The sequence below is a fragment of the Callithrix jacchus genome, chromosome 21 (genome assembly GCF_049354715.1).
Source record: "Callithrix jacchus isolate 240 chromosome 21, calJac240_pri, whole genome shotgun sequence".
In the NCBI taxonomy this organism is placed as follows: domain Eukaryota; kingdom Metazoa; phylum Chordata; class Mammalia; order Primates; family Cebidae; genus Callithrix; species Callithrix jacchus.
Window position 1 is genome coordinate 22,410,286 of NC_133522.1, and position 26,235 is coordinate 22,436,520.

The following is a 26,235-nucleotide window of genomic DNA, read 5'->3' on the forward strand; positions in this document are numbered from 1 at the left end:
GGAACAGGCATTCCTGTGCACCCAAAAGTTGCCTTTGGCCCACCATGCACCCCCTATCTTGTACCCATACAAACCCCAAACCCCAGGCTCCAGAAGCATACAAGGCAGAGACAAACAGAAGAGCAGAAGGATAGCAGAATGATGGCAGAAAAGTGTGTCAGAGAGAAGAGAAGGAACATCTGAATGCCAAGAAGAGTTTGGCTGGGGGTGGTCAAAGAGGAGATCGACTGCTGGATAGCCAGACTCCAGGAAAGATCATTTTCCCACTCCATCTTCTTTCCAGCTCCCCATCAATCCCACTGAGAGCCACCTCCACCACTCAGTAAAACCCCTGCATTCATCCTTCAAGTCCTTGTGTGACCTGATTCTTCCAGAATACCAGGCAAGGACCTGGACAACAAAAGGGCACTGATTTGATTAACATTTAAGCCAACTGCAGATGGCAAAGCTAAAGGAGTGGACTGTAACATGCGCCATGCCACTTTGGGAGTTGGAGGCACCCATCCCTAGATGCTACTGTAGGGTTGGACCCCCAAAGCATTGGCCCAAGTTCCTACCCCTGCCCATCTGCATGCTCCACCTTCAGTAAGGAGTTTGAGTGCATAGCAGCTGAACACATGAGCCACACCCCTGTTGCAAATCCTGTGAGGGGGGTCAGGGAACTCTCTTGTTTCACTAATAGTAAACTATTAGAATAAAATCCTATATTATTTTTAAATTCTAGGTTTGGTGTTTTAGATAAATAATATTTATCATAGGAATGAGACTGTGCAACTTAGTCCCATTAATAAAAATAGTGAAATGAAGACTATTTGTCTTATCCAACTTGAGAATGTTTAAGAATATGTCTTTAATTGACATCTAACTCTGGACTTCAGTAAAAGAAGAATCATTAAAACAAATACTGTTCACATTGTCATATACCTAATTTTGGTTGCATAGTTTAAAATCACATGGTTGTGGATCATCAGGGTTAAGGATAGACTTTAGGCTCAGTAAAATCTGGTTTAAATCTTGCCTCAGACCCTTTCTCATGATTTTGAACAAATGACTTAAAACTTATAAATCTCTTTCAAGTCATCTGCAAAGCTGTAATAATTATTTATCCCTAAGAGTGTTACTGTGAATATTCAGGTACACAATATATTCAAGGTCTTAAGCATAGTACTTAGCACATAGAAAAGGACCAAACCATAAATACTTGTACATAAATAAATTAATGAATTAATGATATAGGTGAATGTTGTTATTTATATTTACAGCACAAAAGGAGTCTGAAATGTAATGTATAAATTTTATACACTGACGGATTTGTATTCTATTAATGCTAATAATAGTGATAGTCACCACTTTTTGGTGTCTCTATTAGTTTCCTGTAACATCTGTAACAAATTACCACAAACTGCGTGACTTGAAATGACAGAAATTTGGCTGAGCATGGTACTCACACCTGTAATCCCAGCACTTTGGATTTTTCACCAACATAGTGAAACCCTGTGTCTACTAAAAATACAAAAATTAGCTGGGCATGGTGGCACACACCTGTAATCCCAGCTACTCAGGAGGCTGAGGCAGGAGAATCACTTGAACCAAGTAGGCAGAGTTTGCAGTGAGCTGAGATTGCATCACTGCACTCCAGCCTGGGCGACAGAGTGAGATTCCATCTAAAAAAAAAAAAAAAAGCAGACAGTTATTATTTTACAGTTCTCGTGGTAAGAAATCTCAAATCGAGGTGTTACCAGGGCCACACTTCCCCTGGAGGCTCTAGTGCAAAATCTGTTTTTTTGCCTCTTCTGGATTCTGGTAGCTGCTGGCATTCCTTGACAGGAACCACATTCTAATTTCTGACTCCAGAGTCCCATTGCCTGGTCCTGTTCTGTGTCAAATATCTCACACTCTCACTTGTATAAAAACACTTGTCATTGGATTTAGGGCCTTCACAGATAATCCAGAATGATCTTCTTATGAAAAAATGTTCAATTTAATTACATCTACAAAGACCCCTTTCTCCAAATATGGTAACATTCACAGGTTCCCAAGATCATTACATGGACATATCTTTTTGGGGGTCATCATTCAACTCACTACAATCTCTGGCATTTAGCACCAACAGTCACAAAATGGATATGCTTAGACCTCACAATCTATTTATAGATATGAAAACATAATTGCCACATAATATAAGATGTTTAATAGAATTATTTACAATGTGCTAAGAGAAAAGAAACGATAGACTAATTTTATCAGTAAAGCCATAAGAGATTTATAGCAAAATTGCATTTAAGTTGGATCCTTATGGATGATGAGTAGGTATTTGTCTAAAAAGAGAAGAAAAAATGTGTGTTCAAATCTCAAGAAAGACCTCAAAGTAGAATTCTAAAAATATGTAGTGGGTTACAGAATAACCTGTATGATATGGGAGTGGCTAGAATGTAGCTTGGTAAGGTGAGCTGGGCTCAGTTAGATCAAGACTCATATGACAAGATAAAGGGTATTGAATCTTCCTGTAGTCAATACAAAATTCCTGGTACTTATTTTTTTTTATACAGCCAGAAAATGATATTATCTGTTCTTCCCATGGAGGTGGGAATGGAGAGAAGACAGCATGAAGGCTTGACTTCCAGGTTCTTACAATAGTTCAGGGGTTACCTAAGGCAGTGATAGTGAGGATAGAGAGAAGAAATATTCAAAGCCATGACTGAGGCTGTAATACTAAGGCATATGCAAAGAGGTGTCCCTCACTTGGGCAACTGATTAATACTAATAGTAGAAATAGGTGCTAGCATACAAATGCCTGATGTCCCCACCACACTAAACCAATTATCATTACCTGGGGCCATCATGCTCCTTCAGACTTCCTCACTATGGTACCTGAAACCTCTTTTCTCTCTCATTCTGAAGACTTTCATCTCTTCTATACCTGCATTGTCTATCTAACCTCGTATCTGTTAAGTTTAGTTCATGTGTTACCTCTTCCAGGAAATTCTCTCTGACCCACTAAAATTTAGGTATGGACTTGGCCAATCATGGTTGTAAGCCTTATCAAACTGCTTTTGAATTGCCTATTTTATAGTCTTATCTGTGAATTCCTTTTAAGGCAGTGAATCTGACATTTATTTTCGCATTTCTAGCACCTAGTTTTGGGCTTCGCTCACAGTAGGACTGCAGTGTAGTCTGGTGAATATAAAAAAAGAGAATGTTGGCAGTGGAGCGAGGCAAGAGAAATTAATGAAAATTAGCTAAACTTAGAGAGCTCTTGACCCCTATTTGGTGGTAACAAATGCCTATGGGTCCCCAGTCACCTATTATCAGAAATAAGGTGAAGACTAATGATAGAAGTTGTGTTAGAAATAAGGTGAAGACTAATTGTCAGGCCTCCGAGTCCACGCCTGGCCATTATAGCCTTGGTGACCCACGTGTACACCTCTGGCTGGTCTCCAGGAGCCAGGAAGTCTGAAGTAACCAGTTGGCCATAAAGAAAAGTGAAACAACTAGTTCCTGCCTCAACTGATTGCTCTCCCCTTGCAACCTTCAACCTTTGTTCCTGCTCAGCCTTGCAAAAATATCCCCCCTAGATATTAGGTTTCCCATGACCCCTACCCCTGTAACTATGTAATTTACATCACTGTCCCCTCTGCTTGAAACTGATTCCCCCCACCCTTATGATCATGCCTATTTGTAATAGATGACCCTGCCCTTGTGACCATGCATCCTGTGATGGTCTTCCTCTCCCTAAAATAGATTTCCACCTTTAACTGACCATTTGCCCCGACCTGTATAACCAGTCCCCTTTCCTAAATCCTTTTTCAGACTTGGCCTGCTTGCACCCAAGTGCAAAATAAGAACAGCTTCATTGCCCCGTCAAGGCCTGCCTGGTAGTCTCTTTACCTGAGCAGCACGCTTAACACTAATGATAGAAGTTGCAGGTTACTCCTTGCTGTTCATATCCTAGTCCATCAACTAACAAAGCCTGCAGTGCAGAATCGGTCCAACTCCTCTTTTTGAAACCAACTTACAGGCTTATTTCCTGGTCAGTTCCTTGTCTTTTTCCCGCCATGTCTTGAAGTGACAAGGAAAAGTAACAGATTGCAAAACATTAGACACTTCAAATCTATTATTCCCTTCCATTTTTTATCACATGCTACTGAAAAACACTTCCTCTCTGCAGATAGTAAAGGTGAACAGCTAAATATCTGACTCCAGCATCAGATCTAACCCTAGACCCTCATCGTTATATTAAAATGAGAGAGTTTATGAGACAAGTTTAATTGGGCAAATAAAAAGCCTGTTAAGTGAAAGCAAGTATTAATCATCAACCATTTTGTCTTAGGCAACAAAAAACTGTTTATAGCTACTCCTCAGCTGCAGATCCCATCACACCATATGAGACATTACATGCTAATAAGGAGACACTTTGGTGGAACTGTTATCTCTCTATGTGATTAAAAAATGCTTGAGGTAAAGTTACTTACCAACGTTTTCTTACACTATGGCCCTTGGGAAATCATTTTTTAAAAGTTAAATAAGAAAAAGTAGATTGAAAGAAATCACTGTTTCAAAATGTAAATGCGTGATATTTAGCATCTGCATTTTTTTAATGAGTGAGAATTATGTTTCACAATGTTCTGTTAATGCTGCTATGCAGATTAGTACAGACCTGGAGACTGAGAGAAATAAGGCATAGCCTAAAGAAATGAATCAGAAACCAATTAAAACAAACTGTCAGGTTTAGTCTATGATGCTCGATGCCCTAAACATGTTCTTATTAAGAATGAAAAGGTGCAGGTGAACATGTTTTTCAGGACTTTTATTTAACTTCACTATAAGACATTTATTAAGTAAGATTACTCCTGACTTTGGAGTAAAAACAAAGAACTGAAAGCTCCATTTTAGGATAAAAAGTTGGCCGGGCAAGGTGGTTCACACCTGTAATCCCGGTACTTTGTGAGACCAAGGCAGGTGGATCTCCAGAGGTCAGGGGTTCAAGACAAGCCTGGCCAACATAGCAAAACCCTGTCTCTACTAAAAATAAAATTGGCCAGGCATGGTGATGTGTGCCTATAACCCCAGCTAATCAGAAGGCTAAGGCAGAAGAATCATTTGAACCTAAGGGGTGGAGGTTGCAGTGAGCTGAGATCATGCCACTTCACTCCAGCCTGGGCAAAAGAGCAAAACTCAGTCTCAAAAAAAAAAAAAAAAAAAAAAAAGAATGTTGAGCAACAAATAATATTAGGACCATAACGTACTCCTAATCTTCAGATGTGTTAACTGACAATATGGGGCCTGAAATGTTATGTCCAATCTTATTCTTAAAGTTAACAATTAGGAAATAGAAACATGAACTTCAATAGAATTATACTTTCCTCTCTTCTAGTTCCCAATTCCCCATAAATGAAGCAATTATCTACTAGTTCTGTAGTTCCATTTGAAGGCAGGCATGGTATGGACTGGCGTTTTCTGTGTCATAAATCTAGGAAGAGGCTCTTTTGTTATAGTCCTAGGAGATGCCGAAGATGCTAACTACACAGACTTTTTGCAACAGCTGAGTGATCCTTTGATCAAATGATCAAATTAAGCATGTCTGATTCATGCCTAGAGTACATGAGGGCTTCAAAAGGGATTTTCTCCTGAGATACCAGACATCTTAGGGCATATACTTAAGGACAGGGAGGAGAATAAAGCAGTTGTCTTTTTACCTTACTTGTTCACTCTTGTGGAATAAGTTGAAAAACTGGGCATGCTTATTCTGAAGAAGAGCTGGCTCTGTGGGAACATGATGCTACTGTCCATTATTTGTAGGACTATTTAGAGGAAGAGTGACTAGACTCTTCCATACACAGAATCAAGAGATAAGACAAGGATGAGTTACAGAGAGATGGACTTCTGAACATGACAAGGAAGACTATCCTGCCAGCCTGAAATGTATGCCTACCTTGGAAATAGTGATCTCATCATCACTAGAGGTGATCAAGTATAGCCTGAATAGCCATTTATTGAATAGTTAGAAAATGAAATTCAAGTCCTATGAGGTTGGGGTGGATTGATCTACTGATAACCCTTGAGACTTTTTTTCTAGCTGTAATAATCTTGATGTCTTTGAAGAGTAAAGTGCCATGCAGAGAACTCCCGCTTCTAGCCATGTTGGAGTAGCTAGTACTGGACTAGTGCTACTGATGTAAACAATATTAAAAATGAAAAAAATTATGGGAAAAAACTATTTCTAGACTTTGGAAAAAATTGCAAGACTTTGATTTCTGAAAGAAAGGAAACAAATGAGATGAGCCTTATCATTGCCTCAGGTTTCTGTTTGGAGGCGTGTTCCAGACTGGTATATGGGAGAGGAAAGCATTGAAGAACAGTCATCTCCTTGAGCTGAAGAAACATTGATCAGAACTTGGGGAGGATTAGCTGACTAGAGTGTGTGGGGCTAAATGAAAAGAAGAGAATTATTCACAGAAAGATGCCCAGAAATCTTAGCATTTGCTAGAGACTCAAAGTTGCACTTTACAAAGCAGAACAAATAACTCCTAGAGAAAGACCAAGCATTGAGTAATAATAAACTGGACAACTACTGAAGCCCATAGACCAGAAGACTGGAAGACATTCAAATTCCAATCATCCAGAGTTAAGTGAGTTCACTCAATATACTGGGCATCCAGTAGCAATCCCAAGAAGCTCAAGTATTAAGCTCATTAAACTTGCCTTTTAGTAAAATCTAAAAGAGAGAAGAGTCTGAACATTGAGAAGAGAAGAAGCAACTGGACACTGGAGACTATGGTCGGAAAGGAGTTCTGCTAGGGATGGCCAAACTCCAGGGAAAGACCAGCTGGCCACTCCATCCCCTTTCCAGCTCCTCATCCCACTGAGAGCACTTCCACTGCTCAGTAAAATTATCTGCATTCACCACCCTCCAATCTGTTTGAACAATCTCAATCCTCCTGGACACTGGACAAGAACCTGGGTGCAGGTGAAGGAGGCTGTCACACTGACCCTCCACTGAGCTGTTTAACACTTAAGTCATCCATGGACAACAAACTAAAGGAATGCACTGTAACACTCTTCCTCTGAGGCTCCAGGGGTCATGGAGCACCCCTAGATACTGCCACAGGCTGGTGTGGGGTTCATTCCTGCCAGCACCCAAAAGCACTCTCCCCAACTCCTGTACCTGCTCACCTGTGTGTTCCCCCTCCCACAAGGAGTTTGAGTGCTGTGGACTGAGTAAGCGAGCCACCCCTTCACAAGCCCTGCATAGGGGTCAAGGGAACTATTCTGCTTCAGTATAATCCAGCAATCCCACTTCTGGGTACACATCCACAGGATTTGAAATCACTATGTCAGAGATATTTCTGCACTTCCATGTTTATTGCAGCACTACTCACAATAGTCAACTTATAGAATCAACCTAGGCATCAATCAACTGATGAATTGATTTTAAAATGTGGTATATATACACAATGGAATACTAGTCAGCATTTAAAAAAAGAGGAAGATTATGTCATTATAACAAAATAGATGAACCTAGAAGACATTATGCTAAGTGAAATAAGCCCGACACAGAAAGATAAACACTGCATACTCTCACTTATATGTGAAAGCTTTAAAAAAAAGAAAGAACACATAAAAGCAAAGAGCAGAATGATGGCTACCAGCAGCTAGGATTTGTGGGGTGGGGGTTAGATGGGGAAGGGAAATTATATTATTAAGAAATAGAACATCAAAAGCTGAAAGATGGAATAGAGGAAGAAAAATATTCCTAGTCTAAAAAACAGAATATATATGGCAAGAGAAAAGATCAGAGAATTTGATAATATGCCAATAGATACTAATCCAGACAAATAGAAAAAGGTAGGATAAGTGGTGGTTCACACCTGTAGTTCCAGCTACATGGGAGGCTAAGGTGGGAGCATTGTCTGAGCCCAGGATTTCAAGGCTGCAATGAGATTTGATTGCACCAGTGCACCCCAGCGTGGGTGACAGAGTTACATGCCACCCCCAATTCTAAAAAATAAAAAGTAGGATAAAGCAAACAATCAAAGCAGAGCTTAACGGCCCTGTAAGATAATATGAAACAGTTTAACAGTCATGCCATTGGCTCCTGTGAAGAACACAGAAGTCAGAAAACGTATTTAAAGAAATAGTAAGTCAGATGATATTCTTTGTATTTAATGAAAGCTATACACATACAGATCCAAGGTCAATACACTTCAAGAAAAGAAACACAAGAAAAACCACAAAACATATTGCAGTCAAATTTATAAAAAATAGTTATGAAGAGAAAAATCTTAAAAGCAGCCAGAGAAAAAGAGACAGGTTACAAGAGGGAGGAAAAAAAAAACATTGTTTCTCACAGAAACAATGCAGAATAAACACAATGAATTGACATTTTTAAACTGCTGAAAGGAAAAAAAAATTACTATTGAATACTATATCCAGTAAAAATAGTCTCCAAAAATGGGAGCAAATAAAGGCATTTTCCAAAAATACAAGCAAAAGGAATTCTAAATAAATTATGGATCAGAAGAAAAATCCTAGGTGAAATTAGAAATGATTCTGAACTGGATGATAATGAAGACACAACATAAAAACTTTGTGAAATGAAACCAACAATACTTAGAGGTAAATTTATGATTTTAATGCCTATACATGAGTAAAGAAGGAAGGTATAAGTTATATAAGCTTCCATCTTAAGGTAAAAAAAAAAGCAGAGCAAAGAAAACAGATAAGAATAATGAAGGAAGTAATAAAACAACAGAAGTCAAAGATACAGAAAGGGAATGTAACAGAGTGAGTCATTAAAAGCAAAATTTTGTTCTTTGCAAAAATCAATCGAGTTATCAAACTTGTAGCTAAACTAATCACGAAAATTAAGAGAAAACACAAGTTGTCAATATCAGCAATACAAGAAAGGAAATAACAAAAAATAGTATGCACGTGCTAAGTATAATATGGTAATATTATGAACAACTTTCTTTATTGCCAACCAACATCCATTACAAGAAATGTTAAAATTCTTCAGGCTGAAGGAAAGTGGTAACAGATGGAAAACCAAATCTACCCAAAGAGGAGAAGAGCACACCAGAAATGTTAAATATGCCTGTAGATATAAAATACATTTTTCACCGGGCGCGGTGGCTCATGCCTGTAATCCCAGCACTTTGGGAGGCCGAGGCTGATGGATCATGAGGTGAAGAGATCGAGACCATCCTGGTCAACATGGTGAAACCCCATCTCTACTAAAAATACAAAAAATTAGCTGGGCACGGTGGCGCGTGCCTGTAATTTCAGCTACTCGGGAGGCTGAGGCAGGAGAATTGCCTGAACCCAGGAGGCGAAGGTTGGGGTGCGAGATCGCGCCATTGCACTCCAGCCTGGGTAACAAGAGCGAAACTCCGTCTAAAAAAAAAAAAATTCATGCTCTTAAAATTTATCTGAAAGATAATTGGCTATAGCAAGAACAAAGCACAAATAAGAGCACATATCCAAGCTATGGGGAAATAACACTAAAGACAAGTGAAATAAATGCATTGGTGGGCTGTATTCATGGATAGTGTGACTCAATATTAATTCTATAAGAAATTAGTGCATAAACAGGAAGCGTTTTAAATACAGTTGACCCTCTGTGATCCATCGGTTCTGCATCCATGCATTCAACCAACTGCGGATGTAAAATATTTGGAAAACAATGGATGGCTGCATGTGTACTAAACATGCACAAATTTTTTTCTCATCATTATTCTCTAAACATACAGTAAAATAACTATTTACATGGTATTTACATTGCATTAGGCGCTATCGATAATCTAGAGATATTTGAAAGCTTATGGAAGGATGTATGTAGGTTATATATGCAGACTACTATACCTTTTTATATAAGGGACTTGAGCATTCATGAATGTTGGTACCTTCAGGGATTCCTGGAACCAATCTCTGCCAATACCAAAGGATGACTGTAAAAATCCTAACAAGGATTTTCATGTCCTGACAAGCTGATTATAAAATTTACACCAAAGGGAAAGAACAGCCAGAAAACTGACAAAAATTTTCCACCAGATATCTTTATTATAAAGCAATAAAATGTACGGCCCCATAATTTTAAGTTGGGTAAAGACAAAGAGGCCAATACAACAGGATAGAAAGTTCATAAATAAAACCATAAGTAAAGGAAATTTGAAATAAAACAGAATGTCATTTTAGAACAGTATGGGAAGCATGGACTATTAAATATATATTAGAAAAATTGGTTATTCATATAGAAAAGCATTAAATTCTATGGCTACCTTACACCATGCCAAAAAGTCAATTCCATATGTATCCAAAACTTAAAAGTGGAAAGAAACACTGTAAAATCTCAGTAGACAATCATGGAGATTATGTTTAAAATTTCAAAGGGAACCAAAAAAGGAAAAGAAACAAGGAAAAAACACATCAAAGAAGTGTTTTAAGTTTCTATTTTCTACGAATATTTTATATTATTTATACATTTTTTGTTTGTTTGTTTGTTTGTTTTTTGAGGCTGAGTTTAGCTCTTGTTACCCAGGCTGGATTGCAATGGTTCAAGCTCGGCTCACCGCAACCTCCACCTCCTGGGTTCAGGCAATTCTCCTGCCTCAGCCTCCTGAGTAGCTGGGATTATAGGCACGCACCACCATGCCAAGCTAATTTTTTGTATTTTTAGTAGAGGCGGGGTTTAACCATGTTGACCAGGATGGTCTCGATCTCTTGACCTCATGATCCACCCGCCTTAGCCTCCCAAAGTGCTGGGATTACAAGCTTGAGCCACTGCACCCGGCCTATATTATTTATAAGTTTTAAAAATGATCTCAACTTTTAGATTTGGGGGTGCATGTGCAGGTCTGCCACATGGGTATATTGTATGATGCTGAGGTTAGAATATGAATGATCCCATCACCAGGTAGTGAGCATAGTACCCAATAGATTTTCAAATCTTGCTTCACTTCCTCCTTTCCCTCTCCAGTATTACCCAGTGTGTACTGTTGCCATCTTTATGTCCATGAGTACCCAATATTTAGCTTCCACTTATAAGTGAGAACATGCAGTATTTGGTTTTCTGTTCCTACATTAATTCACTTAGGAAAATGGCCTCCAGCTGCACCCATGTTGCTTCATGATTTCTTTCTTTTTTATGGCTATATAGTATTCCATGATGTATGTATATCACATTTTCCATATTCAATCCACCTGTTAAATCGAGTTTAGCCCAAAACTGCCTCCATACATATTTTAAGTTCAGCCTAAATGTTTCTCTGTTCATCATGAACTGTAACCTAAATGGAATTATAAATAGACTGTAACCTACTCTTGTGCCAATCAGCAAGTTTTGGCCAAAGTTGGCTAAGAATTCAAACTGTGTTCAAATAAGGCAAATGCCGAGCTGTAATCAATCTGTCTGTTTCTGTATTTCACTTCCATGTTCTGTACATCACTTTTCTTTTCCTTTCCATAAATCTTCCACCATGTGGCTGCACTGGAATCTCTGAGCCTACTGTGGCTTAGGAAGCTGCTTGATTCAAGAATCATTCTTTGCTCAATGAAACTATTTTAAATTTAATTTGGCTAAAGTTTTTCTTTTAGCATACCAGTGATGGGCACCTGGATTCAGGCCATGTCTTTGCTATTGTGAATAGTGCGGTGATGAACATACGAGTACATGTGTCTTTGGTAGAACAATTATTTTATTTTGAATATATACCATTAATGAGATTGTTGGGTCAAATGGTTGTTCTAAGTTCTTTGAGAAATCCCCAAACTGCCTTTCACAGTGGTTGCATTGACATTTCCATCAATGGCGTGTAAGTGTTCCCTTTTCTCCACAGCCTCGACATGTTTTTTGACAATTTAATAAGAGCCATTCTGACTAGTGAGATATGGTATCTCATTGCCATTTTTGATTTGCATTTCTTTGATGATTAGACAATGTTTCATATCTCTATTGGCTGCATTCATGTCTTTTAAGAAGTATCTACTCATGTCTTTTGCCCATTTTTTACTGGAATTATTTTTTATTTTGCTTGTTGAATTAAGTGTCTTATAGATTCTGGATATTAGATCTTTGTTGGATGTGTAGTTTGTGAATATGTTCTCCTGTTCTGTAGATTGTCTGTTTACTCTGTTGATACTTTCTTTTGCTATGCAGAAGTTCTTTAGTTTAACTAGGTCACAATTTTCAATTGCATTTTTTTTTCCTTTCAGAAAGAGGGTTTCACTCTGTAGCCCATTCTAGAGTGCAATGGTGCAAACATGACTCACCACAGCCTCAACTTCCTGGGCTCAAGTTATCCTCCCACCTCAGCCTCCCAAGTAGCTGGGAACACAGGCATGCACTACCATGCCTAGCTAATTGTTTTCACTTTTTGTAGAGATGGGGGTCTCATAATTACTTTTGGGGACCTAATTGTAAATTATTTCCCAAAGCCAATGTCCAGATGGTTTTTCCCAGATTATCTTCCAGGATTCTTATAGTTTGAGGTCTTAACATTTGAATCTTTAATCCATCTTGAGTGACTTTTAGTATATGGTAAAAGGTAGAATTCCAGTCTCATTCTCCTGCATATGACTAGCCAGCTATTCCTGTACAATTTATTGAATAGGAAGTCCTTTCCCCATTGGTTATTTTTGTTGATTTTGTTGAAGATCAGATGGCTGTACATGTGTGGCTTTATTTCTGGATTCTTTTTTCTGTTTCATTTGTGTATGTTTCCAACTTTGTTCTTTTTGCTTAGGATTGCTTTGGATTTTCAGACTCTTTTTTGGTTACATATAAATTTTCTTATAGTTTTTTTCCATTTCCGTGAAAAATGACATTGGTAGCTTGATAGGAATAACATTGAATCTATAGATTGCTTTAGGCAGTATGGCTATTTTAACAATATTGATTCTTCCAATCCATGAGCATGGAATGTTTTTCCATTTTTTATGTTATCTATGATATTTTAGCAGTACTTTGTAGTTTTTTTTGTTAAGATCTTTCACCTCCTTGGTTAGATGTATTTCTAGGTATTACATTTTTGTGCATGGCTATATGGTAAATGAAGTTGTGTTCCTGATTTGGCTCTCAGCTTGAATGTTATCGGTGTACAGAAATGCCAGTGACTTTTGTACATTAATTTTGTGTTCTAAAATTTCATTGAAGTCGTTTATTCTAAGAGCCTTTTGCTGGAGTCTATGTTTTCTAGGTATAGAATTATATAGTCAGCAAAGAGAGATATTTTGATTCATTTTCCTATTTGAATGACTTTTATTTCTTTCTCTTGCCTGATTGCTCTGGTTAAGACTCACAGAAGGATTTTTTTAATTAGACACAAAAAAAAGCACACGTCATTGAAACAAAGATTAATAACCTATTTGCATTAAACTATAATTTTATTCATTATAGGATACCATTTATAAACTAAAATAGAAACAAAAACCTGGTAAAAAGTAAATAAATAAATAACAAAAATCCCCAATGAATATAACCAACAAATGACTAGCATCCAGAATATTTGGAGAACTACAAGTTAATAAGGGAAATACAAGTAAGTATCTAAATAGCAATTTGCAAAAGTGGAAAACAAAATAGAAACTAAACATTGGGTACTCATGGACATAAAGATGAGAGCAAACACACAGTGTGGACTACTAGAGTGGAGAAGGAAGGAAGAAGGTGTGGGTTGAAAAACAACTTCATGGGTACTAAACTCACTAGCTGCATAATAGGATCCATACCCCATTCTCAGCATCATGCAGTGTAATCACATAAACCTGCACATGTACTCCCCGAATCTGAGAAAAGAAAATTTTTAAAAAGCCCCAATGCAAATCCATTTAATAGCCATCATTTGGGCAAAAAAATATGGACTTCTGAAAATATCGGGCAATCTGACCTCTCCTTGGATGCTGATGGGGTACACATCACTAGATACATTTTGAGAGGAAGGTTTTGTGGTCTCTACGACATTTGAAAACATATAGTAAAATTACATGACAGCCACAAAAATAAGAGTCTCCATAGAAGAAATATATGTAAAACAAAAAAGGAAACTTAAACTAAAAAGAGCAAAAATGTGTTTGTAGAAACAGAAAAAATAAAGCAAAACGACAACCTTAATTTGCGGAAAATATGAACGACATAATTATACTAATGATTACAATACACAAGAAGATATAGTACAGACAAATTATCACTTGCCAAATAACATAGATTCAAAGTAGTAAAGCAAAAGGTATTAGAAAACAAGGGGAAATTTTTAAAAATATAACTTTTACGGTTAGAAAGCATTAACAAATATCAACAGATGTTGTGATTAAATATAACTAACATAGAAAATGTGACTAGCAGAATTTTTGAGCACCAGTTCATGGATATATTGAACTTTCTACTTTAAAAACTGAACATGCCTTTTTTCCAACATCCATACAAATTTTATGAAATTTGATAATATATTATGTGTCAGAGAGAACCTTAAGTTCAGAATATAAACAAGGAAGATCTAAAGTAAAACTAACACAAACAACATTTAAGTATGGCAACAAGATATGACATTTACATAAAAATCAATAACTTCTATATATAGAGAGCATAAATCGCTGAAAAATATTGGGAAAAATCTCTTATAATTCTTCCCTTCCCTTCCAATACTTAGAAATAAACTTAACAAGAAATGGGCAAAACATATATGATGAAAACTTGAAAGCACTTCTGATAAAGACTTACCAAATGGAAGGAGATGTCTGTCCTTGGATAGGATTATGCAACTTCATAAAGATGACAATTTTCTTCAGTTTCATGTATAAATTTAGTGCAATTCCAATACAAATAACATGTTTGTTTGTTCGCTTATTTTTCTGTAATAAGGTAAGTTGTTTGGAAAACTGAATGAAAAAAATAAACATGCAAGAATAGCATGAAATCCCTTAAGAAGAGGAATAAAGGGAAATTAGTCTTACTAGACGTTAAAATACACTATTAAGTTCTATTTTTAAAATGTGATACTGGCATGTAATAGACAGATATACCAATGAAACACAATAGAGAGCCTGGGAACAAGCTGAAGTGCATATGGAAACTTAGCATAGCTAAGACCTCAAATCATTGAGGCAGATGTGGACATTTAATGAATGAATTTGGCAGAGCTGGATAATCCTTTGGGGAAAAAAAGATAAAATTGTATTTGTACTTCACATCAGGCATCAGAAAAAACTCCAGATGGATCCGAAATGTAAGTATAAACAATGAGAGAGAGATGTACAAGAGGAAATCCTGGGCACGTTTTTGATAAGCGTGAAGTGGTGAAAGCCTTTGTAATGAGTCTCAAAATCTAGTAATTTTAATGAATAGAAACAAATTGCATGACAAATAAAGCATAGTGAAATATAAAGAAAATAACACTGCGACAAAATAGTTGAGGTGTCATGGATTGAGGGCTGATTTCCTAAATGCATAAAGAATTATTTGCTACCAAAGGGGGAAATATCAAAATCTGACAGAAAAATGGCATTTAAAAGACATAGGAAAAGTACTCAACTTGATTCATATTCAGAGAAATGCTAATTAAAGCTACCGTGTGATACAATTTCTTACCTATTAGCTTGGTTGGCACCAATTAAAAAGCTTAAGAATCCACACTGTCCGTGAGGCTCTGGAGAAAAAGGCACTTAAAAATTGCTGGTGGGCGTGCAAAATCACACAATTCCTATGGAAGGGAGTTGGCTGTGTCCAGCAAAACTCCACACCCATTTATCCTTTGATGCAACAAGCTACTTGTAGGAATATGTCTGAAGATACACTCCCACAAATAACAAAACCTAAGCTACACATGCATCATTGTTTATAATAGCAATACATCGAAAACGGCCCAAATAACCATTTATGGGAGACTGAGTACACTGTAGAGCCGTAAAGCAAGGTACTGTGAAATCACAAAGAAAGAGAGAAAGAAATCAACTGATGCAAAGTTTTTTTTACAAAGATATGTGGAACAAAACAGGATACTATACTTCCAATTTTTTTTAAGAAAGACAAGGTAATAAGGATATCTATGTATTTGCTTATTTTTGCTAAAAGAAACAGAAAGAATAAGCAACAAATTAATGAAAATGAGTGGAAATGTGGGGAAGGGAGAATTCAGATATGGATAGAGCTATAGAGGGGGGAGGTGAGACAGAGAGAGAGAGAGAGAGAGAGAGAGAGAGAGACTAGATATTTATCAAGGATCGAGCCAGCCTTAGTTTGTCATGGTGTTGTTTTTGCCCCATAATACTTTTTGATTAATTTGCTATTTTCTCACCATGATTCCCAAATTGCTAACTATCTAGGCTTCTCATTTCTGGCCTGTCTTCCCAAACAGTATAGGATATATTTCTTTTTATTTGGACTTTAAATATGAGATTGTAGCATTTATTCTTTTCAAATTGAATAAAGCTGCAAAATGACCAAAGCAATTTTCCCTTTTATTTCTAGCCCTTTTTCCTGCAGCTTTATAAGTGTTGAGAAACACAGACTTTCTCCTGTTGTGAAGTAAAGAGGCCTAAAATAGATCTTTTTCAAACCTAGCTATGTTGTGATGGGGGAGAGGTAGGGAGCACCTGTATTTCTTCATTGAGTAGTGATAAAAATCTATACTAAATTGTTGGCTAGGAAACAACATAACTTATTTCCTTTTGTTCCTATGAATATTCCTTGGATATTTTCACATACCCATGGCAAAACGCACTTGGAAATGATCAGCAAATCTAGATATTTGTATGTAACCTCAAATAATTTTTGCTAACTGCTGAAATTCTGCAGGCACACTGGCTGTGACAAATTGATGGTCTGGTAGGAAGTATTCTGGGGGAACTTTAAGACTGCTGTCAGGGACAAGGCCTGAATAGAGGATTCTTGGTAAATATTCCTTAGCCAGAAGACGGTGATCAACAGTTTATGTGGTGAGTAGATTCTTAATATTATTAAATTTTCATCTACCAAGGAACATCTCATGGGGGAAAAATAATGGGCTCTCTGATACAGTTTGGGTATTTGTCCCCTGCAATCTCACAGTGAAATGTAATCCCCAATGTTGGAGGTAGATTCTGGTTGGAGGTGTTTGGATCATGGGGGCTAATCCCTTATGAATGGCTTGGTGCCATCCTCTTCGTAATATGTGAGCTCTCACTGACGCAGATCTCATTGTTTAAAAGAATGCGGGACCTCTCCCTTCTGCCTCTTGTTCCTGCTTTTGCAATGACATCTGCTTCTGTTTCACTTTCTACCAAGAGGAAAAGCTCCGCGAGGTCTCCCAAGAAGCCAGGCAGATGCAGGCACCATGCATGTACAGCCTGCAGAATTGTAAGCCAATTAAAACTGTTTCTTTCTTTCTTTCTTTCTTTCTTTCTTTCTTTCTTTCTTTCTTTCTTTCTTTCTTTCTTTCTTTCTTTCTTTCTTTTTTCTCTTTTTCTTTCTTTCTTTCCTTTCTTTGTTCCTTCCTTCCTTCCTTTCCCTCCCTCCCTCCCTCCCTCCCTCCCTCCCTCCCTTCCTTCCTTCCTTCCTTCCTTCCTTCCTTCCTTCCTTCCTTCCTTCCTTTTTCTTTCTTTCTTTTTGTTAAGAAATTACCCAGTCTTAGGTATTTCTCTACAGTAATGCAAGAATGGGCTAACATACTCTCCAAACCCTTTAACAGCATCCTACATGGTACGCCTCTGCCTACATCTCTGACACTATCTTGTGCCATGCTTTCCCTTGGTCAGGGTGCTCGGGCATGACCTTTTTCTCAAATACATCAGGCTAATTCCTGGTCAGGCATGGTGGCTCTTACCTATAATCCCAGAACTTTGGGAGGCTGAGGCGGGTGGCTCTCTTGGGGCTAGTAGTTTGAGACCAGCCTGGCCCACATGGCGAAACTCCACCTCTACTAAAAATACAAAAGTTAGTCAAGCATGGTGGTGCATGTCTGTAATCCCGGCTACTCTGGATGCTGAGCCATGAGAACTGCTTGAACCTGGGAGGTGGACGTTGCAGACATCGGAGATCACAACACTGCACCCTAGCCTGTGTGACAGAGTAGGACTCTATCTCAAAAAAACAAAACAAAACAAGAAAAAACAAAACCAGCATCCTAATCCCGACCTCAGGCCTGAGCAACAGCTATTTCCTCTGCCTGAAATGCTCCTCTCACAGATCCTGATGTGGCTGGAGACTTCTAATTCAAGTGGTAGCCTGAAAGCCTTCACCTCAGAAGCTACCTCATCCTGCATCCAGTTACTCTATCACATTTTGTTTTTCAACTTTCTTGTCACTATTTGAAATTATCTTATTTATGCATTTATTTCCTGTTTAAATCCACTTGGGCTGCTGTAGCAAAAACACCATAAATTGGGTAGCTTATGCAAATCAGAAATTTGTTTCATATAGTCCTCAAGGCTGAGAAGTCCAAGATCAGAGAACTAGCATGGTGGGTGTTGGTGAGGGCCCACCTTCCTCATAGATGGATGTCTTCTCACAGTCACTTCATATGTGGGAAGGGATTATGCTGCCAGCTTTCCCAGGCCTCTCTTATAAGGACACAAATTTCATTCATAAGGGCTCTTCCCTGCAAAATCCTCATCTCCCAATACTATCATCTTGGGAGTTAAAGTTTCAACATATGAATTTTGGAGGGACACAAACATTCAGACCATAGGATCTTCTTATCTATTTTGTGACTGGTCCTGTTAGATGTAAGCTCCATGGGCATAAGAATCAGACCCATCTTCTTTGCTGTTGGCTAAAATGTCAACCTCTACAGTAGCAAAAAGAAGTCTCAGCTCATTCTATACAGTAAGTACTTAGTAAGCACTTGTTGAATGTATGACTGAATGCATCACAAAATACCAGTCTTTATAAATGTCTACAGTAGGCAGAATAATATACCCCCTCAGGATGTCCACGTCTTAATCCATAGGACCTGTGAATATGTCATTTTACATGGCAAAAGGTACTTTGCAGACATAATTATATTTTGAGAAAGATTATCCTGGATTATCCAAGTACATCTCCTCTAATCACAAGGGTCCTTATTAGAGAGAAGCATGAGAGTCAGAGTTGGAGAGAGACTGTAAAATGCTATGCTGTTGGCTCCAATGTTGGAAGAAGTGGTTACATGAGCCAAGGAATGCAAGGAGGTGGTAAAGGCAACTGGACAAGATGAATTCTCCCCTAAAGGTTCCAGAGGAATGCAGCCTTGCTAACACCTTGATTTTAGCCAAGACCTGTGTCAGACTTTCACCTCCAAAACTATAATGTAAAAATGTGTGCTATTTTGAGCCACTACATTTATGGTAATTTATTACAGCAGCATTAGGAAACTAAAACAAGAGCTAAGTTGGCTCTTCCCAGTCTATTGCACCACATCCATATTAGTGTATGTGCTAGAGTTCTCCAGAGAAACAGAATTATGAGGGCTTCTTCCTCTCTCTCTCTCTCTCTCTCTCTCTCTCTCTCTCTCTCTCTCTCTCTCTCTCTGTGTGTGTGTGTGTGTGTGTGTGTGTATTACTTCTTTATATGTAGAGAGGGACAGAGAGAGAGACAGAGGGAGAGGAGAGAAAGAGAGAGGGAGACACACCCACAGAGAGGAAGAGAGAGAGAGACTGAAAGAGTGATTATTTCTTTATTTTTACTTTTATTTTTTAAAACGGAGTCTTACTCTTTCCCCAGGCTGGAGTGCAGTGGTGCAATCTCAGCTCACTGTAACCTCTGCCTCCCAAGTTCAAGGGATTCCCCGGCCTCAGTCTTCCAAGTAGCTGGGACTACAGGTGCGCACCACCATGCCCAGCTAATTTTTTTTTGTATTTTATTAGAGATAGAGTTTCACCATGTTGGCCAGGATGATCTTGATCTCCTGACCTCGTGATCCCCCACCTTGGCTGAGAGATTCTTTAAAATAAATATTTTAAAGAATTGGCTCACATGAGTCTGGCAAGTCCAAAAAAATCTGCAAGGGTTGACCAGCAGGCAGGAGACCTAGGGGAAAAACTGATGTTACAGTTCATGTTTAAATACAGTCTGGGGGAGGAATTCCCTCTTCCTAGAGGGACCTCACTCAGTATCTTCCTCTCAAGGCCTTCAGTGAATAGGACGAGGCCCATCCACATTACAGATGATCCTTTGCTTCACTGACCGTCTACTGACTCAAATGTTAATGTCGTCTAAAAATAATACCTTCAAACAACATCTGGACGAGTATTTGGCCAAATTTCTGGATATCATGGCCTAGCCACGTTGACATATCAAATTAACCATCAGAGCATGTCAGAGAGGTGCTACCCAGCTACTATCATTTCAGACACCATGTTATTTACTGCTCTGATGTACATTTTCTTTCTTCCAATTCTCAGGAACAAAAAGTATTCACAGGAACAAAGCCATAAATACAAGTTATTTAAGCAATATTTTTCCTGCACTGCACCCTCTGCTGAGCTGTTTAGAGCTAGACTAAACTATATGTTTTCTATCTCAGGGAATCTAGATTTATAGGTTTCATCACAAATGTGAAATGTGAGGAAATATGAGCAATCTCCACCATTCTGCCCACACATTAACTAGATTCGTATGATGGGTTGTTTTGTTTGTTTGCTTGTTTCATGCTATCTAGAATAGGTTTACTTTTCTGGTAGCAAAATTACCTTAATTTGATTCAGAGAAACAAAACCTACAAGTCTTTACTCTGGTATAAGCTGGAAGACACCAGTGACCACTGCAAGGAGTCTGAGAATGAAATAGACCTGGAGGAAGCAGATCAATAGGATGTGCGTGGTGCACAGCTGAAACCAAGTTCCACCTGAAGCCAGTGCTATCCCGGGACTTCTGGGTCACCTACAAAGAAAACATCCCCCTTTTGCTTAAGCCAGATTGATTTGAACTTTTTATTATTTTCAAGGAAAAGAGCACTAAATGTATTAAAATTAACTTCTGGAATGTGGTATTACAAAATCTTGAACCTAGAATGTGAAATTTCTGAGATGAGGAGATAAGTCACCAAAGGTTTCTGTTCAACATCTAAAATAATTCCCATGCTCCTGACATATACCAGAATGAAGTGGGCTTCAAAAGAGGGGCAGCTCCCCAAAGGACATCCTCACTACCCGTCTCTTAAGTAGGATAATACTCAAAGGGGATAATTCCACAGACCAAAAGCAGGAGATATGGGAAAAAAAAAATGGCAAAGGGCAATGATTTAGGAGGACAGAGCCAAGGTCAGACACACTGACTGACCAAAGGATTTTGTCTATCCAGGGTAGTGAGTCATTGCTTTTCCTGACCATGGGATATGTGTGTACTGTGACGTAGGATTCAGTGTGCATTGTTTTCCAGCCCCCGCCCTCATCCTTTCTATGTGTGTTTTGGTTATAAGTACTGAGTCCTTTCTTCCCATTGCACACTGGATATATAGGTACGGTTAAACTTCCTCATTAGCCATGGGTCAGTGAATCATGGGAACCTGCATCCTCATCTCACTGGATGCACATCACTCAGAGATTTTAGACTTGAATATGGATACGTTAATTAAATGAGACCTTGAACTGTCTCCCTTTGAGGTTTCACATTTTGAACAAAACAAAGGGAATATATGGAGGTTTCACCCATTATCTACTTTCTGTTTTTACAACACAGTGTCCTGAATTCCCCATATTCAGCGTATTCACTTAGCATGAAGCTAACTCTCTCTCAATCTACAAGGGTTTGGTGTGTGACCAAGGTTAAGTCAACCTGCTTGTTCCACTTCCTGGTCATCGTGTTTGGGTTTTAATGTCGGGGTTGTATGACAAGTCTGTGCAATTAGAACAATGAGGCATAAGTCTGGGACTCTGAATGGGGAAGCAAACTCTCTCTCTTTTGTGCTGCTTGGGGCCTAAATCTGGCTCACCTATAAATGGAGCCAACTCAGAAGCAAAACCAAGAAATGGATCTGTTGACATCATTTGAACCAGGAATCAAGCTCTTACCCAAAACACTTGCTCTCTCTCTTCAAGCAAATATAACTCTAGATATATGCCGTACTTTACTTGAGTCTTTTTGGCTTAAGTTGTCAGTCTCCTGCAAAGATAAAACCATTTCAACTATTATAAATCTTTTATCCTACAGGAGTAAATGTTTTCTGGGATAGGTAAGAGAATGACTTATTGCTGAACAAAGCAAACTCTCCAACCTGATTTTCTAACTGCTGCTATTCTTTGTTGCAGGAAATCTTAGTGGCTGCATCTATCAAGATTTTTCACAGGTGAGGGCTGCACCTGTTCCAGGTCCTGATATGATTGACTCCCAACCATTCTAAATTTCCCATCACTTTTACTAGATGACAGTTTTTGATGAGCCTTCTAGAAGTGGGTGCTCTGCCACATCAAAAGTCTCTTTGCAGAAAATAATCTCTTTGGGTTTGTTTTTTAACCTGAAAGTTGCTCACCAAGTATGGTAAGAAAGGAACTTTTAATTATTCTTAGAATTTTACAGCTGGAAGATTATTGAGCACTTATCTAATAATTCAATTAATGATTTACAGATGAGGTTCACTGAAGAAACAAAGGGGTATATCAATGAAGATTATGTTCAACTATAAATAATAAAGGCCCAACATGTAGTAAGCTAAACAAGAGAAAAGCAGATTTTTTTTTTTATCGGATGGATAAAATGTGAAGACCTACAGCTTTGGTCAAGAGTAAGCATTCTACCTTTCTATCTTCATAAAGTTCCTGGACATAGTAACTGATTGTCCAGTTGGACTATACTGCTTAGATTCCCTAGCATTCAAGCGTGACCAAGAAGACTATGAAGTCACCAAAATGATGTGAGCAGAAGTGAGGGATGCTTTCGTTCATTGAATATGTGCTTTGATGTTCTGTTTGCTTCCTACTGGCTTCAAATGATGAAAGCTAAAGCAATCTGGAAGTCGTGCATTGAGGATGGCAGTGGGCTCAGCAAGTCTGAATCCCCAGCTGATTTTGAGAAGCACAGCCTTCCTAACTTGTTTGAGCCATCATGCCAAGGGACTCTTTCTTTTCTACAGAAGCATGACCTTTGCTATAATTAATACTGTACTCCAAGATGGTCATAGTAGTTCTATAGCATCTGAAATCCCAAAACCTTTAATTCTGTTGCTCTTCTTTCCTTAGTTTCCACTTAGTTTCCATCAAAGACCCTTCGTGGTCCAAAACCCTTACAGAAGTGCCTGCCATTATATGCACATTTCAAGTAACAGGAAGACAAAGGGAAAAATACAAAAGAGATTATGCTTTTTAAAGAGACTTTCCAAAAGTACCATGCTACACTTCAGTTTACATTTTATTGGCAAGAGCATAGTCACTTGGCCTTATTTAGCTGCAATAAAAATGTATCTTTAACTGGGTGGCAAGATGCCCAGCTATAAAAATCAGAGTTGTTTTACTAAGAGAGAGGGTGTCTGCAAGGAATAAAGTGGCATTTTCCTTTGTAAAGAGGACATTAGTCTTTAATTTCTTATCAAAAGGAAAAATAAAAACAACAGCAATGTAGTTCAGTATAGACGTGTCAGGAATTGAACTTTTTTCGATCTGCACCATCACAGGGCCAAGATAAAGTTTTTAGAGTCTTCATTAAAATTCTTAGTTCTAGGAGTCATAAGCACCAGTTCCATTTCCAACATGTGCTATATTATAAAGTGGACTTGGACAGGCCGTTAAGTGGTTAGGAAGTCACTTAGGCAAAATGAAGGCTCTGAGCTTCTCCACATGGACAATAAAAATGAGAGGTGTTTACAAAGAGATTTTTGGGTTTTGTTTGACCTAAGTGAAGAGACTATGCAACCAAGACCATCACACAAAGCAGTCTACCCTGCTGCCCCTCATAGTATTTTGTCTTGTCCTATGAGGATATTTCCATGTAGAAATTTTGGCTTAGGTTATGTCCAGTATTCTTGTCCTCTTTCTTCCTCCTTAAGACCTTCTCTGGGGACTTTTCTTGACCTAACCAGAAAGGCTTCGCAAGGTCTTTTGAAAAACTAAGGCAATATTCAAGGTCTTCATTGAAAATTGTCAACTTTCCTTAAACATGATCACAAATTCTTAGGTGTGGCTTCCACACTCATCAGTTATTGTAGGTAAGGGAATATTTTTTATTTATTCTTCCACTAACATAACATTATTTCTCACTATAAAGGGCAGAAACATTGTAATTTTTTCATTTTAAATAGAGCATTTAAATTTAAATACAAAGTTTAAATAGAAAATTTCCTTTCCATGAGAATCATTTCTTTATCTTATGACTAATAAAAATATTTTCTGCAATAATTTCTTAACAGTCTCTAATGCATTCTTTATTTTCGTTTATCAGTAATAATAACAATTGTTCACTTATAGAGTTCCTGCAAGTGCTCCTCTAGCATTTTGCATTTTTCATCTCATTTAATCTTCACAAGAACTTCATAAGGCATCTATTATTGAATCTATTTCATGGATAAGAAAGTTGAGAATCAGAAAAAATGAATACTGGGATAAATCCTGTGTTACTGGTGTCTGATGTGCTCCTACAGATGTCTGTGTTCTTCGAGGCAGTAAGGTGGTTTGCACTGCTCTTCCTGCCAAGTCCCTCTGGAATCCCTCTAGCTGTCCAGCTGTCCCTCTCAGCCCATGGCAACTCAGAGTGCAAAGCCATTGTTAATACCTAGTCTTTAATTTCATGTTACTGCAAATTTTAAACTCAGTTCCACTCCACTCCAGCCCACACACTACAGTCATCCTTTTTCTGACAAAGAAGTAAGTAAAGAGCATTCTTACCTGATGGCACCGCCTCCCACCCCATGAGGTGCAAACCTCCTAGGCACAACAGAGACAAACTGTTCAGCTAAGTGAAGGGTAGCAGGCAACTACTCTATGCTCAGTTTCCCAGGGCTGCTTTCCATCCCATGCTGATGCCATATTCTAGAGCTGTCCTGGTAGAAGTATAGATTTTACTAACCTGCCCCCCTGGAGCTGCCATGAGAGCTTGTTCAACAAGACAGGAATTAACATTTTTATTCACTGTGTCCTCCCTTTGGAAATGCTTTATGACTGGCTTTTTTTTTAAGTTATATGTCATATATTAGAAAACTATAGTACATCAAATTAATGATTTCAGTTACTACAGTTCTTAGAGCAAGAAAAAAAGGAAATTATAATTTGTTTGAAAGCACATGTTAGTAATAGTACAGGTGGTACACAGATATGGCATAAATTACAAAGAGGGTGTGCAAATAACTAAAAGTTGAAATTATTTTAAAAAATTTGAGTCTTAGAAATACCAGACAGTGTTTTCCAATTGCATTATACTGAAGATTGGCAAATGACTTGAATTTATTACCATGGACTCAAAGAGTAAGAAAAGAGGGTAATTTTTCAATTGTCACAGAGGAGAAAGGAGGTTTGAGACTGTGAGCATCTGCCAAGGAAGCTGGGATCTATGGCATCTGAAGTCAAGCCTTGAGGTTGTTGCAGATGTGATTGGGCCACTCACCACCAACCGTCCAGCTCCTGAATTTGCTGGGTAGATGAATTGGGACAAAATGGCAATGATGATAGCCCAGGGACATCATGTAGAGTAAATAAAGTATGTTAATGTGGGCTGCAAACTGTGGAGCACCAGATACAAATGTTATTCTATTTTATTCTCTCTTCATTTCCCTTAGCTTTGTCTTCTCTTCCAGGACACCACCTGTATCCCATTTCAGTGGGGAGTAGATACTTCATTCAGAAATGCTAACCACGACTAAGCATTCAGCTTCCCCGTTTCCTGTGGTACATGCCCCAGAGTGTCTTCACTTGATCAAATACCCTTGGCAGGCCCAGGGTAAGCATTTTCCCCAGCGACCCATCCTCTGTTTTAGGGAAATGGAAATAAAATACTTGACATTTACTTCATAGAGCAATTTGGAATAATATTAAGAAAAATTTGGAGCCATTTCTCATGCTAGTTGGAAGGAGCATGGTATGGACATATTTCTCCTCCAATGAGGGGTCCTGATACATGCATTATCCTGACATTGGTACAAGAGTAGCATGTGGCCACATTCTGTATTCCTCTAAACGGAGATATCAAATGAGATAACCTGGAGAAGAAGAGAAAAAGATAGTTAACATACAGCAAAAACACACATACTCGCTACTGATGATAAACTTAGCTTTTCTTAGGCCTTCGTCAACACTGGCCTGGTTTTACTACCTCTCCTGGTGGTCTGAGAAACCCTTGATCTTCAAATGACAGCACTTTTTCTGGAT